Raw genomic sequence first — 13,378 nt, 5'->3', positions numbered from 1 at the left:
CCCAGTTCACTGGCTTGTTGTGCTCTGCTGCAGCTGCGACACAGTGTCTTGTGTTAAGACCATTGACATGGTAGTGTTTGAGTTTAGGAAGAATACTTGTCATTCACTCTTCAGTCCCAGATCTTTCCATCCTGACCAGTTAACCTTTAGGTGATCACCAGCCCCAGTAATCATGGGCTTAATCAATCATAATCATTGCCTGGTATGGAACAAAATGGCCTTCAGATAACCATTTCTTCTCCACTGATATGGAACCCTCGCAGTCTGTTTATAGTTAGCACTGGTGAATAGAACACATGAAATCTCAAACCTCTCACCACAGCCGCTTCCATAAAGGTCGTCTGAAGTCAGAGACTCCTAACAAACAGCACATGCTTCCTGTTTTAGTGAGACATCTCTCTTTGTTTTTTTACTCTGTGGTTTGTTCTTCCAACCTAAGAGAAGGACTGATGCGTACGGAAAATGTCCTCCTACAGCAGGGTCAGCTCTGCATTATTACAAGACTGCGAGAATGTTCAGGTTACATGAGAATAGATAAGATAATAGTAGCAGGTAATGTAATGTCATGCAACTTAAAAAGTCATGTGGAGGCAAAGTCTATCTTTTTGACATGAGAACTGACTGAGAGTGTGGAAAAACTGGACAGCTCTTCCTTTTTCATGATCATCCTGTAGGGCCTTTTCAGCAATTCTCCTGTCGCTGTCTTCTAAAATGTACATTTACTCTATCTTATCTACATTTTCTTTTTCTGTTTTGCTTTTATTTGTATTTAAAATTGTATAATGTATTGGTTTTTTTTTATATATATGATGCTTCAGTATAAGGCAGTGGTCCCCAACCCCCGGGCCGCGGACCGGTACCGGTCCGTGGATCCATTGGTACCGGGCCGTACAAGAAATTATTAATTATTTCCGTTTTATTTATTATCTGAGTCTGAACGATCTTTTATTTTGAAAAATGACCGTATTCTCTCTGTTACATCTCGGTCACTTGAGCGCCAAAACTGGCTTACTTGTGCGACTTATTCAGCCTGCTCAATGAACTCAATCTGTCACTTCGGGGGAAAATGACAACTGTCTTCAAGTTGGCAGATAAAGTAGTTGCATTTAAAGCCAAACTGGATTTGTGGGGACGGCGCGTCAACAGCGGCATTTTGGACATGTTTCAAACATTAGCGGGGATTTTGGGTGAGACTGAGCCTGAGCCTTCATTCTCCCAGCTGGTGCACGATCACCTGTCTTTGCTTTTAAAAGAGTTCGAGCGCTACTTCCCAACCACAAAGGACCCACGAACTGCCAAGGAATGGATCCGCAACCCATTTGTCAACAAACCAGGTGAATCCAGCATGTCTGTGCAAGAAGAAGATCAACTGCTGGAGATCGCAAATGACGGCGGCCTTAAAAGTATGTTCGAGACAACAACTCTGTCGGTGTTCTGGATTAAAGTCATGACAGAATACCCCGAGATCGCCACCAGAGCACGTTATGTTATGTTGTTGGCGCAATGTTATGAGGAAGCTGCTAATAAAGTTGCATACAAGTACACAGTGGATTCACATTAATTATTATATTTACAATATAAACAATCTACGAAACACCCCCCCGCCCGGGCCGCAGCAAAATTGTCAAGCGTTGACCGGTCCGCAGTGATAAAAAGGTTGGGGACCACTGACCTAGACAACAACCCGTCAATATTGAAAGAGAGAAGGCATTTTAGATAACTCAACAATGGTATCCTCCCTTGGATTCCTTTTATTGTGGGACCTTTCATGATACAATAAAGATATTCTGTCAAAACCCATTTCCAAAAAAAAAAAAAAAAACAAGAACAAAACATGTCTTTTTACCACAGATGTGATTTTTATTACCTCTTTGTTTTAACGTTTGTTTAGAGTTGCTTTGGGGTGGAGATGACTAAATGCAAAATTTGTAATGTCAGTATTATTACTGTTATACGCTCCTCATTTCCACAGATTTTATTGAGAGGAAAATTAAAGGAATTTGTTTCTAAATTTTCAATTATACATTTTTTTTCTGAGGCACTTCTAGCGGTGGGAGTTTTAGAACCGGTTCTATACTGTCCATCAGAATTGGACACTGTCTATAAGCAATGGTGGAAACACCAGCATTGTGCTGAAACATCTTTACATGCAACATAGACTAAACCTGCAGGACTGTCATGTATTTGACACTTTACGATGGGTGCCACCACTTCCCACCCAAGCAGCATGTCCCTTAGCAAGGGTAACTATCCTATGTTATAATAACATTAGCACCATACAGACAGCCTTAGAAGATTTTCTTTGACTAAGAAAGGCTAAATGAAAGTTAATGCTGTACACGTTCTCTCATTTCATCCATTTTAGAGAATTACAGCAAACAGACTGTCACTACAAATACAGTACCTCTGAGGCTACAGCTTGCTGCTCAACTCGCCCATCAACTCCCAGCCTCATAAGTGCAAAGAAAAACATAAACATAAAAAAAAACTAAGAGACAGGAATAAAAGGTCAGAAACATAACTACAGAGAAGTTACATTGCAGTGGTAACTTGTAAGTTTCCCCAAATGCAACACAGACAGACAGACATGGTCACGCTGATTTTTCTAAAGAACAATTTCATTTATCAGTTTTATATTTGTTTTCAGGGATCATTAAAGGTCCAATAAAGGATCGGACCAATAAGTAGAATCGATAATGGCACTGATGTCAATAAAATGTTATCAGTTCCCATCTGTAGACAGCTCCTGTCATTTAAGGCAAACGGTCACTGAAGAATTTTTCTGATCTTCTAACAGAATCAATCATTTTGTATGCTGTCTTTTTTTTTTTTTTTTTTTTAAGTGTGCCTTGGTACCATGGACATTGGGAATCGGTTAGAGAAGAGCAGCTGAAGGTAAGGAGCTTTTAAGAAAGAGTTGCTGGATTGTTGAGAACATTCTTGAGGCCCCTTTCCCCTCTTTTGGAGAAGCCCAGGCAGATAAAAGGAAACACTCGGGCGGATTAAAGTGTTCAGAATGTATCAGCATCAAACCACTAGAGTTTTTGCCCTCTACATTTTTCAAGCACAGTCAATAGATCTAAATATTTTACTGTGCCCTGGCCAATTTATTGTTTGATGTTTAAAAACTTGTGCGGAATGAAAGAAAATTCATTAAAGAAGAAGGCCCCAGAACGAGAGCCTACGATCAGCTTTGAAAGTCTAGTTTAACTGGGATATTGATCATTCTCTTTCTTGTGTGACAAAGGCCACCAGGGACGCTGGAGGTGTCGGTGGATGAAGGCGCGCTGCCAAATAACACTAGATGTGTGTGTATACTCTATAGGTGAGGCTGGGAATTCCCCTACCGACACCGAAAAAAAATCCAATAACTCAAAAATGACCAAACAAGCATCACATTCTTGATTTCTTGCTGGTCAAAAGAAGACTCAGCATCCATTCTGGTTTGGATACAATAATGTGCAGGGTTTTTGATTTTTCAAATGCCTGATTATGACAATCCTTCGAGCTGCAGATCACAAAATGCCCCATGTCTTGTCACTGAGTAGAAGAAGCACTTCCATTACTAAAAACTATTTTGTATAAGAAACCAATTCACAAGTTCTACTTTTCGGGTGATTTTCATCACATTAGTTGCCCAATCAATGTGAGTCCAAGGGTAAATTTTAACACATTCATACTGGCTATACTGCAGGTGAAGCTACACATCAATAATGATCTGCAGTCTTTAAAAATTCTTCACTAACAAAATGTAAAAATATGAGGGCGATGTCTCATGATGGGAAACTAGTAAAAAGGCTTAATGACAAGCTACAGACATTAGATATTTCTGGCAGACACGTATGGTGGTATCAGTAATCACAGAAATCTTATTTTAGAGAAATTCAGAATGGAAAAATTAAATTTCATCTGCTTCAGTTATGCAAGCTTATGCACGGTCGCTCCTAAATATCTGGGAATTTTCTTGACATCAAGAGAAAAGCTATCCAGACCATACCTAATTAAATGTTTGGAATATGTAGGGCATGGATCTCTTTACCCTGACCTTCAAAACATTACACAAGCATGATGCAAAATATAAAAATGTCTGCTTTTCAAATTAAGAGCTTTTCAGACTGCACTGAATTGAATGGGAAAATGTATCCAAACTTCTGAGTGGTAGTGTAGATTTTAAAAAGTAGCTGCAAAAGCAGTTGTTTCCCCCTGATCTTGCAAAATGAGGCACTGAATCACTTTTTGGCACAGCTGTGACTATGAGGCATGTTAGTCTAAATACAAACATAGCTCCTCGCTTTCCAAGCACCAGTTGCTGATTTCAATCTGATATATTACCCTGCAATCACAGATCTGATCATGATATTTGTGTTTAAGTGTGGCTATAATTGCTTCAAGCCTACATCTTTCACAGTCTGAACTGGACTGGAAAGATTTCAGCAGGGTCCCTCTGCATCCTCAGTCTCTGGTTTCCTTAATGTCTCTCCTGAACATCTGTCCCCTCCTCTGCCTTATCTACCATGAAGTGGGATTAGCAGCCTGCAGTTGAATGAGCAACAGTCTGTAAACATGGAGTATATAAATACATTACCAGAGGTGAAACAGGTCCTTACATTCAAATGCAGTCAGAAAGGCAGATCTGCTTGGCCATTAACTCCCAGGACCAATCCAAACCTCTGAGGATGCTGTTTCTTCCATGGCACTTGGAAGAAGCTGAATAAAGACAGGAGTATGATGCATGTTAGTATCTCTGTGGTTAGTACCATGTTGGTCCAAGCAAAATCAGGTGACTGAACTACATGACTCTGACTCTTAACAATATCACCAGTTGCTGAGCTGCTGACACATTTGGCATAGAGGGAAATAAATGTTGATCAATTATTCTACCACACTGCTGCTACTGAGCAGGTAGCGCTTACAACATACATACTGTATTATGATCATGAAAACGTAACAGACACCAAGAACACATTGTTTGTAGAATTAGCACTACACAGACACATTTTAAATCATTACTTTAACAGTAAACTGTTTCTCATTCTGCATTTTATTCATATGGTGTGACCCAATTTATTACGAGTTTAAATCACATAGTGCTTTGAAAAATGTGCAAACTGTGTTATCACCAAAAAGTTGCCAGTTGTCTTTTGTTTTTACTGAATATACCCTTGTTTCTTCAGTGCATCAGTGAAAATATCTACCAGCACTCTGTCTTTCTTTCCAAGTGTGTAACTCTCCTTTGAAAAGACACAGGACCCAGCAGGAGGGGAGATGTGATGTTCTCTCTTTTTACTGACTGACATGGCTGATGAGGGCCCATCCTGCACTTTGGCAGGAGGGTAGGCAGGCATGTGGAGGTGGCGCCCACCAGGGTGCGATGATGGGACAACACAGTCGTCCTTCATAGATATTCCATTCGTGGCTTTACCCTCAGCTGCCCTGTCAAGGTCTGTGTAAACCCCTCTGAGGGGGCTGAGACAGGGTCATGGATGACACCTGCCTCTAAGCCAGACGTGACAGCACAGCTGGGCCGCTTAATGACAGAGGGGCCTGGCCCAGCACACACCTGCCCATCCTGGGCAGGGCAGGCGAGCTCACGGGGAGAAAAAGGAGCCGCTGCCATGTTCGACGGGCAGATGTTCTTTAGAGGAGACAGCTGCACTACAGGGACCCCTCCGTTTCTCTCCTACTCCAGTAATTGAAAATCATGTAAAAGGTCAATTGTGTGAAACTGGCTGTCCCTCTTTGCAAGTTGTTCCTTTCAGCCAGAACATGACAAAAACAACACTGACTGGATGACAGCTTTTGCCTCAATTACTGCCTATTTAGCAATGGATGTCCATGTAATGACAATACATGTACACATTCCCAGTGAATAAATCTGCATAGACAAAGAGGTACAGGCCATCTGCTGGAGGCCATGGACAGGGGTCCCTGAGAGAAAGCTAATCATTGAGTACATTACACAGACACTGTTATGACATTTGGACTCCAAATGAAGGAGAATGGAAATAACACCAATTCAAAATTCAACTGTAGTGAACAGCAGGCCAACAGCCTCTGTGTAAAGAGCCTACTGTGGTACAGAGGGCCGGTGCCTGTCCTGAATACTGACATCGAGTGACCCTCTCTCTGGGTTTCACTTTGATGAGAAGTGGCAAGGTTCTAACCTCCCCAGGATTGCTCTGTGTTTGTGGTTGTGTTAAACAGAACCAGCTACAGAACTGTCACACACCATCAGCCTCTCTGGAATTCAGCAGAGATTTATAGACCATCATAGAGAGACTAATGATCAAAATAGACAACGAGGACTCATCCAGTAAGAAATGACATCAACTTTGGCCACTTCTGAGTGAAATTTGGTTGTTGACATTTTAGTACTAAAATCTTGGCACCATCTCTAAAGAGTTTTGTTTTTTGTTTTTTTTACTTGACCTAGATAAATATGACTTTTATGAGAACTGGAAACAATACAAACAATACAGGTTTAGGTGCTCAGACTGTGAAATACAGTATTTAAAGAGTGTGTGTCAGTGTTGCACTGGTCAGTACAAGTGTGACATATCATACATTTTTTCGATAATTTAAAGGTTTGAAAAAGTTGTTACTTTTAATGAGAAACATGTTAGGGCTCACAAACCACAAACATGTGGCTTTGGGGGAACTTAAAATTTTAACAAAAACAAGTGCTGTGACTTGAGTACCAGCACAAACAGGAAGGAAACAATATATTCCATAAACTCCCCCAAAATGAGAATGTTATCAATAACACTTGTGTCTGCAGGAAAAACAAAACTAAGCTCTTCAAGATGCAGGTTTCTGGTTTGACTGACCGTAGCCCTTTCCCAATAACATTGTTACCCGCAATCACGATCCAAACCACACACCTTTGGCACAGTGCACTGTCACAAATTATGTTTTGATTCTGACCAAATGCAACAGCTTCCTGTCTGGTGCTGTTTTCTCTTACTGTCTGTTTTTCTAATCTTGAACCAAAAGCAAACTAAAAGATGCTGTTTTGCTTTGCGAAGGCCATTTAGTAACAAATCAAAAGTGCTGGAGAGCACAGATGACAAACCTGGAAACATATATCCTCACCAACAAAACAATGACTATCTGGAATTTCAGAGACAAACACTATCTCTGCTCATTAAACTATTAAACTCAATGAAAACCTTTTTCAGACATCCATCGTGGACTCTACTCCTAATTGTCTCTCATTTCTAGAAAACAAATACAACACTTATTTATAATCTCTCCTAAAATAACTGAGCCCTCTCAGTTTAAACATGAGTCTGACTGTCTGTGTGTGTGTGTAGGCCACTTGTATGAGAGTGTAACTGTACAGCGGCATGTGTGTAGCACAGCAGAATGCACATTTCAAAGGCAAGACAGCTCCTGGGCTTGCTGAACTTTTGCTTGTTATCAGGAGCTGAGAGTGAAATGGAGAGAATTGATCTTTTGTCTACTGGAGGTGCACTCCCTTGGGCTGGGCCGCTCGCTTGCTCACTCGCTTGGCTGCCATGCAGAGGGCTCTCTTTCTCATCCTCCCCCCACCACCATCCCCTTCTTCTCCCCTCTCCATTCACTCACACTCTCTCGCCCTATCTCTGCGTGGCGGCTGCCTCTCCTCCAGCTGACCCTTGTCCCGGCGATACGGGGAAAGATGTGCGCTGAGCTGCTGACATCAGGATTGATCTTCCTCCTTTTCCCCATAAGCTCCATATCAAGCTCCTGGAGACTCCGGAGGAGACAAAGAATGGGCAGAGGGATAGGGATAAAGGGTCGGGCGGCAACCAGAGTCGAGGGGAGAGGAGGGAGGATATTGTCGACTCACATCACCTATTCAAGCTAACAATGTTTGGCGCGGCAAAGGGATAGAGAGCACAAAGCTAACAGTTTTATTAGTGGTGGTGGTAGAAGTTCACTCTTCTTTGCTAAATTGTTGCTTGCAGTGACACCACAACACCATCAACTAGAATTCCTAACGCTACCGACACCAGTTATTTTTTTTTTCCATGAACAAGTTTTAAACAGTTAAGTTCATGTTACAAAATTCCAGGGGGTCACAGGGGTCTGTAAACAACAGACCACAAAATGTGCTTGATTAAAAGAATTGCCAAGACCATCACACCACATTTTTGTGTGTGCTGAGACATCTGTGGAAGTCAAACTGGTAGATCACTGCATCCAGGAGATCATTTTGACGTAACACTTACACATAAGACAAACATAATCAGTGTAGTAGTGAACTTTCAGCGTTGTTTATCTTAAAATTTATTTCTTCTGTCTTGATTCTACTTAAGGAAAATGTTAATTATGTTCATGTAACAAAGTTTTAAAAAATGGAAATCAGAATGATGCTGACAGGGCAAAAAAATTTAACATTTAATGAAACTGTACATTGTACAGTCTTCAGTGCAAACATTTAATAACCTTATTTTTGGCACTATGCATTTAATCAGCAATTAAGTCACAGTTGAGACGCCAAGATTCACTAAAGCAAGTCCTAATACAGAACACATTTTTTAAATCTGTGGTCTTGTTTACATTATGTGCTGCTTTTCAGAAAAGCTTCCATTCAAAGGCATTGCAATAACTGTGTTATGTGTACATTTAAAATCTGTCTGGTGCTTACACACTTCATGGGCATTGTCTATGAGAGGAAAGTAAACAAAATTAAAAGCTTTTTATTGGCAATAAAACAAAGCTAATGGTACTTTAAACTCTGAAAATTTCTAACCTCAGACTGATTATGACTGTATCTTGTACTTCAGAACTGTGCTTCATTTGAAAGGCATGACGAGCACTACATCTCACTTAATGCAATAATTACAAGTTTAACTCCATATAGCCTAATTTTTTAGGAATAAATGAAGCTTTGCAATAAAGGCCATACAGATCTAGGCAAGCAAATGCCTACTTTTTACCCCTTTTCAATAAAATCAACTTAAGTAATTAACTACTTAATTTCTACTACAGTATGACTAGATCCTCATTAGAGGTCATGAGTAAATTACAATAACACATTCATAGTTTTTAACTTCTGTCACACTGCATTTAGTGTTGTTCTTTGTGATGATGACTGACAAAATAATGAAATGTAATTTAAAACTTTTTAACAAAATGCTACACACAGCTGACTGAACCAAAATGATAAAACAGCTGGCACAGTTTTGATTTCCCTTTAAAAGAACAGCAGTGGCTGGTAAATAAGTTACAATTAAAAAATAATGTTGGTCTCAGATTATAAGGTACTGTAAATGAAAAGCACTGGACTACTTATGATTTTTATGTCTGGATTATGCATCAAAACACAGGTTACACAGTCATCAGCTACAGTATATTGGCAAATTTGTTTCTGTTCTAAAAAAATACAGCTGTCCTTGAGAAAGTAGGGGGAAAATGCAAAATACCCAATCTTGCAAAGTTCACAGATATCTGTTAACAGATTTTCCAATACTGAAGCAACAATCAGCAGTTATTTATTCAGTAGTTTGATCAAACATAAAGCACACCCAGTGTGGTGCACTCATACAGTAAAGGATGTAATCTCTGTGGCATCTGAGTGGATTTAACTGGGGATCTATACAGTTATTACTGTGGCATTGTGAGGCGAGCAGACTTTGGAGAAAGGTCCAGGGTGATGGAGGGTGGGGCAGATGGGGAAAGTCTTGCTGTAAATATGATAATTTGCGGGTTAGCCAATCTGAGAAGGCTGGATGGCCTGATACCCTTGGTAAGCATCTAAGGGTAGCAGAGAGCTGAGTAGAGCAGGGCAGAGCCGTGCAGGAGGAAGATGAATCAAGTTTAATAACAAAAGGTTCTAATCGCCCCCATAACCCTGCACCCCCACCTCAGAGCTGAACTCTAATTACGATGAGAACACAGTGCACTGTCACCCAATATTAAATTGTTGAAGAGTGAGCAGAGATAATCGATAAACACTTTAGTCATCGGGGGGGGGGAACCGAGAGAAAAGAGAAAATGAAAAAAATAAGATGCCTCTTCCGTTCAGTAAGAACCAGCAGCACCCAAAGCCCTCTTGGCTCATGAGAACGCCATTGGGACAGTCCAAGATGATTGCAGAACAATAATCCTGAGCACACCTTCCCCACACAGTCATGCAAGCGCACACACACACGTACCCCTAACACTCACTCACACACACGCATACATTTATACAAGTGTACAGCACAATATAGAGCCCCCACCTTCCCCATGGGCTGCCTGAGCACCCGTGCATGAGAGGAAAGGTGAACACGGTCACCCTAATTACAGGGGCCCCAGCTCTCTCACACACTAACACACACTCACCAGGCATTACTAAAGATGGGCCAATTAGGGTGAGAGGGAGATAAGGGAAGAAAAGGTTGCTTTAGGTGCGGTTATCTGAGAAGCACAGCCTTATGATAGTTTCCCCTTAATTCCATGCTGAGCCCTGGCACTGCACTGCAAGGTCTCTCATAATTTGATCTGTTACATATGAAATGGCAGGCTCTGACAGTGAGATCATCAGCAGTGTTTATTGTCTATGTGGTCCTCATTTCAGTTAAACATAAAAGAAGTTGTCACGTAAAGAAGACTCCTTTACTTTTTCGTTTGTTTGATTGTTTTAGTTACTCAAAATAGTGCAGATAAGCTTCCAGTTTATTTGTTAAACAAATTCCACATTAAGAATATTTATCAATGCATTTGCAGATATGATGAGTAGCAGTAGAGGTTATAACTTCTGACTACTGAAGTATAAACCATAGTTAAAAAAAAAAAAAAAAGTTAATCTTTTCCCAGCAGAGGCTTTGTCACAGCAAGAAAAGAACAGGTCTTAATCATAAAACAGTAATGATGGCTCTGTTCTATATTTAGGGTTGCCTCCAGATAATCAAATAATCAAGTCATTAGAATCAGAATCATCTTTATTGGCCAGGTGTTGAACAAACAAGGAATTTCACTCCGGTAAAGTGGCTTTCAATGCGCATGTACAATGCTCTTTTGTAAGGCAAACGATAAACAAGTAAACAAGATAAGAGTGAGATGACAAAAGAAAAAAACTAATGTACAAACAAAATAAAGGAATGTGCATTGGGAAGATTAAAATAGAGTACTTCTAAATATAAAAATATATATGTACACACAGTTTAGATGGAGTTTTTCAGATAGATTATTCAAGAGACTGGTCAGTCGAGCCTTTGTTTTTACTTTATTGTATTTTAGTTTTTCAGCCAGTATGCATTACAGTAAGAGGTAGCCCCAGCCGGTAGTTTGTCAGCCAGTATGCATTACAGTAAGAGGTAGCCCCAGCCGGTAGTTTGTCACCTTTGTCTCATTATGGTGTGCCAAGCAGCAATTTGCTCACTGCTTCCCCCTGTAGAATACCCACTTCAATGGTGACACAAGTCGTTTTTACAGAGATCCTGCACTACAGCCCTTTCAGAGTCACCAATATGCCTCTCTTGTGCTGTTCATATACATTAAGCTAAGGGAGGCATAATTGCGAGCCTGCCTGTAAATTCAGACAACAGGCCGGCATTCCACACTAGAGTCACGACATCGCTGTGCATGAACTGTGATGTAAATTTTGCAGAGATAGTCTGACCCCCTAACCCTAAAGTACCGATTGATTGTCTCAAAGAGCTAGAGGTTCTCGAATCTTATTGTCTCCCCAGCTGGACATCTTTTTCCCTTTCTTTTTGTTGCAGTTGCTTTTAGAAGCTAGACCCAAGGTTATAAGAAAGTATTTGCCTGCTGTTTTTTCCTTCCCTTCCGGTGATAGTGTCGCGCACATATGACATCAAAAATACTGCACTTCCAGATTGCCTGCTCACCCTTTCTACACAGAGAGTATCTCTGCGTATAAATAAATTTATTTTTGGCCGGTCACCAAAATATAGCCGTCCCTGGTAGGCTAGTGGTTAAGGCGCAGCGCTCTCGCCGCTGCGGCCTGGGTGCGAGTCAGGAAGGGCATCCGGCGTAAATGTCAATATGCGAGTCGTCAGTGTGACGACTAGTGTAAATGGGGAAAACCCAAAAGTGACTTTCTATGTTCGTTAGGATAGATATAGACTAGCAGGCTGTAGTTAGAGTCTGTCAAAGTTCTCAAGACCTGGTCTAGAGAAAGTTGGCATTTAAATTTACAACATTTAATTAAATGACCTACTTGGACATGAGGTGACAGGTTTGCATCCTTGCTGCTTAACGTACTAATTTAGGTTAATGATCTAAACTCACCTGTGCTTTCACATGGTTGAAATGTGGCTAATAAGCTTTCTGAAAAGCAGGGACTCCACCGCTGATATTGACTGCACATCCTCCACCACATACACAGCTACAAGTTGCTTTACCTCCTTCAAAGACACCGCTTTTATTGCAGACGGGGGTTGAAGCTCCATCTTATGTTGCGACATAGAGACGTTAGCATTTCTCTTTAGCTATGTAGCATCGCTAACATCCGGGTCTGTCATGGTAATACCTTTCTTCAATGTTGTGCTATGTCGCACTTTACTGCCTTGGCAGAGCTTACATTTTATGTCGCAGTGTTTTGTCCTTTTTCAGCAACAAGTTGAAAATACTGTTAGGTTATTTCTTAGTTAGATAGATATGGATTAGAGATTTGTTGTCTAGGAATGTTAGTGCAGCCAGGATGTCTTCCTCAGGCTGTTAAATGCAAGGTTTGTTAAGGCAGAAGGGCTCAAGTCAGGGACGAATGTTATTATGACGGTAAAAGTAACCATAATATTTGTCTTAATGTGTAATGTTATGTCAAATTGTTTTAGATACACACCACGAAAACAACAGCCACACACATTATTTTCTTCATGTTTGGTCTACTGCTCTGCTCAGCTGCCAAGCTGGCAGATCAGGTGACGTCACGGTTCGACAGCCCAGAAAGAATTAATATTGTATAGCAATGCTTGGTTCGGGGTCTTCCTGTTTCCCGGGCTGCTTTTGGCAGGCTGGGGGTTGGAAGATCTCTGGACTTGAAGTGTAAATTCTTGCCTGTGACTTTTTGAATAAACCAGCACGGATATATTTTTTATATACTCAAGTGGTCTGAGTCGTCCCTCTGAGTTCCTGGTTTGAAAGAACCGGATGAGGCTTTATAATGGTTTTCAGCCTGTAATACTATATATTATATTTCCACTTGAACACCGTGTATGTACTGTCCTTCATTTTTTTCCCCAAAAGTGAGGTTGGGGCCTACTAAGCAGAAACCAGAACGTTTGTTTTGCCCTTGACAGATGAGAAGTTAGAGATTTTTTTTAAAGCCATAATCTGAATGTAGTAACGAGCAAGTAGCCTACTGCACAGAGTAGCTAGTAAAAATATACATATAGAAGGCAGGTACCAGTGCATTATAATACGGCGTTACTATGAAAACTATGAG

General features: G+C 40.7%; 1 long non-coding RNA gene across 1 annotated transcript in view; it reads right to left on the bottom strand.

The window, feature by feature from the left end:
* Positions 1–12,451, bottom strand: part of LOC109955513 (uncharacterized) — a 142,031-nt gene extending 129,580 nt beyond the window's left edge. Inside the window, exons 1-2 of the long non-coding RNA XR_002274272.1 lie at positions 12,223–12,451; positions 4,608–4,707 (exon numbers count right to left, since the gene is read on the bottom strand). This is a non-coding gene — a long non-coding RNA (uncharacterized LOC109955513). The remainder of the gene's footprint in view (positions 1–4,607; positions 4,708–12,222) is intronic.
* Positions 12,452–13,378: the final 927 nt, after the last annotated feature.

Source organism: Monopterus albus, unplaced genomic scaffold (assembly GCF_001952655.1).
Source record: "Monopterus albus unplaced genomic scaffold, M_albus_1.0 scaffold15.1, whole genome shotgun sequence".
Taxonomy (NCBI): Eukaryota; Metazoa; Chordata; class Actinopteri; order Synbranchiformes; family Synbranchidae; genus Monopterus; species Monopterus albus.
This window is presented reverse-complemented; position numbering and strand designations above follow the sequence as displayed.